The sequence below is a fragment of the Acanthochromis polyacanthus genome, chromosome 15, assembly GCF_021347895.1.
Source record: "Acanthochromis polyacanthus isolate Apoly-LR-REF ecotype Palm Island chromosome 15, KAUST_Apoly_ChrSc, whole genome shotgun sequence".
NCBI lineage: Eukaryota > Metazoa > Chordata > Actinopteri > Pomacentridae > Acanthochromis > Acanthochromis polyacanthus.
Genome location: NC_067127.1, coordinates 30,642,150 through 30,648,149, shown reverse-complemented (window position 1 = coordinate 30,648,149; position 6,000 = coordinate 30,642,150).

Here is a 6,000-nt window from a genome sequence, read left to right as displayed (position 1 = left end):
AATCAAAGGCAGTCTTCGGGAGTTTGGCATATTGACAGCTTCCCAGCAGGTAGAAAACTCCACTCAATAAACCATCTCAGTCCAGAACAGAAATCCATTTGGCTCAGGCCTCGGCAGCCTTTCACTCCATCAGCCAAAGGCAAGAACAAAAACAGAGATGGGAGGACAAACGCCAAGGAGGCATGAAAATACAACTCAGTTCTTACATAACGCAAAAAGAAGAAGGAGAAAAATAAAACCTACAGGTGAGATTCAGGTATTCTTTTCATTATTTTTAATGCAGTGGTACTCTGCTGATGTACAATCAAGTGGAATCCAGAGAACACTGAATCATGCTCGGGTTAGTTTATTTTTTTCACAAGAATTTCCCAAAAAAAAAAAAAGACCCTTTCATCTCAAGGTGAAAACAGATTAATTTCAGTTGATTAAATAGGTGGTTGGATAAGTATTCACCCCCTTTAAAATGTCTCATCTGATTCAACACAGGTTCAGTCAGTTGGTGCTATAAGTCACACAGTTAATGATATGGATCATCTGAGTGCTGCGACAGACTGGTGACCTGTCCAGGGTGTCCCCTGCCTTCGCCCGAGTCAGCTGGGATAGGCTCCAGCACCCCCCGCGACCCTAGTGAGGATGAAGCGGTGTATCGAGAATGGATAGAGGATGGATCATCTGAGTGCAGTGAAGGAATTACAATAAAGAGACATGAAGGAGGCCACCAAGACACCTATGACTCTTCTGGAGGAGTTACAAGAAAGAGACTAGTGAGGGAGGGCATCAAGACACCTATGACTCCTTTCAAGGAGTAACAATAAAGGGAGGGAAGACACTAGTGACTCCTCTGAAAGAATTCCAAGAAAGAGACCAGTCAGGGAAATCACCAAGACACTTATGACTATTTTCAAGGAGTTCCAAGAAAGAGACTAGTGAGGGAGGCCACCAAGACACCTATGACAACAGCTGTGTGTTCTTCACCAGCCAAAGCTTTATAGGAGACAAACGGAAAGACACTGTTGAAAAAGCTAATATTAAATCTGGACTAGAGTTCACCAGATGTGGAGACTCTGAAGACAGCTAGAAGAAGGTTCTTTGAGAGGCCAAAATTTAGCTTTTTAGCCACTATGAAACACTGCATACATCACAAACACACCATCCCCACTGTGAAGCATGGTGGGGGTAGCATCAAGATGCCAGGCATGGTGATGGCGGCATCATGATGTGAAGCATGGTGGTGGCAGCATCATGATGTGAAGCATGGTGGTGGCAGCATCATGATGTTAGGCACGGTGGTGGCAGCATCATGATGTGAAGCATGGTGGTGGCGGCATCATGATGTGAAGCACGGTGGTGGCGGCATCATGATGTGAAGCACGGTGGTGGCAGCATCATGATGTTAGGCACGGTGGTGGCAGCATCATGATGTGAAGCACGGTGGTGGCAGCATCATGATGTGAAGCATGGTGGTGGCAGTATCATGATGTTAGGGACGGTGGTGGCAACATCACGTTTTTCAGCAGCAGGCCCTGGAAGGCTTGTAAAGGTCGAGGGTAAAATGAATGCAGCAAAGTCTCGAGAAATCCTGGAGGATAACCTGATGCAGTCTGAGGAGAACTGAGACTTGAAGGAGATTTATTTTCTTTCGAGACGATGAGCCAAAGCAAACAGTCAAAGATACAGAAATAGCTTAAAATAGTGCTGTGCAATACTGCAAGATTTGGTTTCGATCCGATACCAAGTAAATACAGGGCAAGCATCACCGATATTGATACCAATACTCCAGATAACCCTTACTTATGCAATTACTTATTTTACATCGTATATTTTTAATTAAATTGGCTTTACTTTGAAGAAATCTGTAACTTTGACATGAAAGAGTCTATTATTAGGCCCGGGCCCCTGGTCGCCCAGGGCGAAGGGCCTACTGCTTTTGCAACACAGACAATGACCAGTCGAGACCGTGGACATTCACACACTCAAACACACAAAAATGACAAGTCGAGCGCACAGGGCTCAATCACGGACGAGGGCCGACATGTCCAAATACACACACACCGACATTCCCTCACACACACACATGCACAAACACAAAAACACACACACACACACACTCTCACACAAAAAAATGACTCGACCATGGACATTCACACTCTCAAACACCTCACGGATGCGTCGGGCTTGTCGAGACCTTTCTGAAAATATATAATATGTGGGCTAAATACGGGCGAAAAAAAAATTGCATATTGTTTTTGCAAAAAATATTTAGGCCCGAGCCCCTGGTAGCCCAGGGCGAAGGGCCTATTGCTTTCGCAACACAGACAAAGACTAGTCTGTTTTGATGTACGCTCGCCAGAAAAAAGTGGCGCGGGTCAGGTCGGTGGCTGGCGAGGGCCTTTTGACGCCGCCTGCGGCTTTAATTATATGTTCTTGCTCAAAAAAGACAAATTAAACTGATCATAATTCAGTGCTGAAAATAAAAGGGCAACATTTGGCTTCCAGTTGCTCACTACTGTACATGATGATTGCTTTAATATTTGAACTCAAACAAACATCCAAACCCATTTTGTATATATAAATTAAATATGAAGTAATGAATAATGAAATTGGGTTAAACTATAAATGAACCTTTTAAAAAAAATACTCTTTCTTTCTGTCAAGCGGAACTTTTCAGCTGCATATTTCTGTTCCGCAAATGTGCTGAAGTCAACAAAAACATATGAACTTTATTTTCCCTACATATGACCACTTCCTAAAATAGCAGCTGTCTCTGCTGGGTGTGAGTGTCCCGTATGGAATACACCCGAGTTTCCAGTTTTGAAGGGAGACTATGAGGTTTAAAGGTGACAGGGAGGAGGACACCTGCCACAGGAACATATGGGCCAACCAGGCCGTGATGAGATGGGATGTGACAGCCAATGAGATCCCTGGAGATCCACCTGAACCAGGGTCAAGCTATAGCTGTGGAGACATCTGTGAGTTGGAGGGAAGTCCTCCGAGTCAGCTGATGCTGCAGGCATGTTTCCACACATTCAGGTGTGAGCGTAATGATAATGATGAGACCTGTGGGATTTAAAGCAGCAAGGAGCACTGGTTTATACGACTCTTCACTGTGAAAGTTAAACACTTACCTGAATAAAATACAGTCGTATTTATTAAAATATATTCAGATGGAGAACTTGTTTCTACACAGATAATTGGACCATTTAATTTAAAACCACATCTGCCCAAAGCAGTCAGGTTCTGTTCTGCAAACCTGCTACAGTTCACAACAACATCACTGTTGTGGTTTGTATCTAACTTGCAAACATAATTCCACATCTTGTTCAACGAGCTGCAGAAAACAGAATTCTGCTGTAGATGTGGGCTGCACACTGGATTGGTGGTTAGCACCTTGCAGCTAGAAGATCCCGGTTCGCATCCCTGCCTTCCCAGGATCTTTTTGCATGGAGTTTGCATGTTCTGCCTGTGCATGCGTGGGTCTTCTCCAGCTTCCTCAAACAGTCCAGAAACATGCTGAGGTTAACTGGTGATTCTAAATTGTCCATAGGTATGAATGTGAGTGTGATAGTTTGTCTGTATATGTAGCCCTGTGATAGACTGGTGACCTGTCCAGGGTGTCCTCAGCCTTCACCCTAAGTCAGCTGGGATAGGCTCCAGCCCCCCTAGTGAGGATTAAGTGGTGTATAGACAATGGATGGATGGATGGAAGCCGCTGATATCAGTTCACAAGCAAATGCCTATTTAGCCACAATGTTTTAATCCATTGTTGGGTCTAAGAGGCATGTTAGCTTTTTAAAAAATCACCAAAATTAAGGCATTTGTAAGAGCTATAAAGTGTAAAAACAGAAAGTATCAAGGGATATTCAACTTTCCAACAGTCACTGAACTACTCATGTCTGGCATGCATTATAGTTGGAAATTGCATGTTTGAATCCAAGCTTAAAATTGTGGTATTTCATCAAAAAGTATGATATTTTCATAAACAAATTTGCCAAAAATCCACCATTTGCACCAAAAGGTTAAATCACTGAAAACCTCTTTGAGACTCTTTATATGATATTTCTAATTTGTTTCTTTTAATGCTGACATATGTCGCTGTTAAAACCAACAAAAAAACTAACAAAAAACATCTGATATTCATATGAAAACAAAATATGGAAACAAATTAAAAAATGCAAATACTGAATTGTATTATATATATTGTATGAATTATATTATATAGTATGTCAACTCACCATTTTTGTTTCAGTGTTAATCAAAATCTGTGTGCACTTAAGAAAATGTTGCATATTTTGCTTCCATGTTTTGCAATTTTTGAAAAATAAATAATCTGGGAAATTCAAATGTAAAATTTTAATTTTTAATATTTATCTGACTTTATCTGTGTTGTGCTGACAGAAGACATATCTGAGTTGTCTCTCCTTCTTTATGGTTGTTCTGTTTCCACAGAGATGAAGGACTTATGATTACAGTGAAAAATGTTCACAGGCTTATTCTACAGTTTCTTTGTTTTTTTGATTAATTAAATAAGTCGGTCCATCAAGCATCAGACACCTGTTAAAGCTTCAAATCAACTGTCAAAAATCCATTTTTTTGTTTATTATTGAATATGATAAAGAAAATGTGCACATATTTAGATCTGAGAGACTGAAAGCAGAAAATGTTTTAGATAGAAAATTGAAAAGTTGCCATTTCCAACAAGGTGCAGAACTTTACAGCCATGGCCTTAAGTTTGGACACAAGTACCATGACGCTTGTGAATCTTAGAAAATACCACAAAATTGTCACTTACAATACAGTACACAACTCCTGAGAACTATATTAAGTTTCATATTTAAAAAAACATCAAAAGAGTTTGGTGTCATTTTGTTATTCTTACCAAATTCGGTTGTGAAAGTACTGCATTTTTTTGTTATTTTCTTCTAATATTATGTTTTGGGAACAAAGTTGTTCCAATTGTTTGAATTTATTGATAATATTATATCCCTTGTTGATTTGTTGACTAATTAAACTGGTGCTGTCAAAAAATATTAGTTATGTTCTGTAATAGACATCAAAACAGACATAGGAAGTCATGCTGTGTCCAAGCTTATGGCCATGGCTGTATATTCAGGTAAAGCAAATTAGCCCATAGTGAGGAAAAATGGAAGAAGAGCAAACAACACCCAGAAACTAGAATTCAGCGGGTTACACAGGATGGAAACTAAACATATACACCTATAAATGTAACTTTGGCCTGTTTAAGATGCTGGTATGGTTCAGTCCTTACTCTCATTGTCTGGTTTGAACAAAGATACAGTTTGTTTACTTTCATTCCTCTGAACTCCGTCTGCCAGCTGTAGTCTGGCAAACACAGACACTGATAATATCACCTCATAAAGTTATTATGCCTAAGAGTCTGCAAACAACTTCCCGCCTCTGGAGAGGCTCTTTAAATTAATGTTGTGTTCAGATGCAGTCTTTGGTTTTGATTAAGCCCCTAAAAACTTGTCGGTGTGTATCAGAGTTGCACATTTAGAAGATTTTATTGCATGAAAACAACCTGTACTGGCCTTAAAATGTCCTAAGTATAACTGTAGATCATAATTTCCTTCATTAAATTGAGATTTATTACGTTTCTGCCTCTCTGTACAACCTTTCTTAATCACTGGCTGCAACTCGAGCACATCAGCTCACCTACAACTCTGTTTGAGTCTTAGGTGAGCTGTAAAACTACATTAAGCACCAAACAATGACAATTATTTCACCGCACATGTTAGAACCAGAAACTGATTCTGAAGAAGAATAATGACACAGAAAGTCCCACTTTGAAAGCATAGTTGGTACATATGAAACCAGGAAGTCTGATGCTGTTTTTCTTGAGATTGTCATTGATACACACCAGTTTTAAGGAAATTCTGAAAAATGGTGTTTGTTGTCTTTTTAACTGAAAATATGTCTTCCGGAATGTTACTAAAACATCTTAGGAAACATGTTGACAAGGTAAAATAAACTTAAATTTCA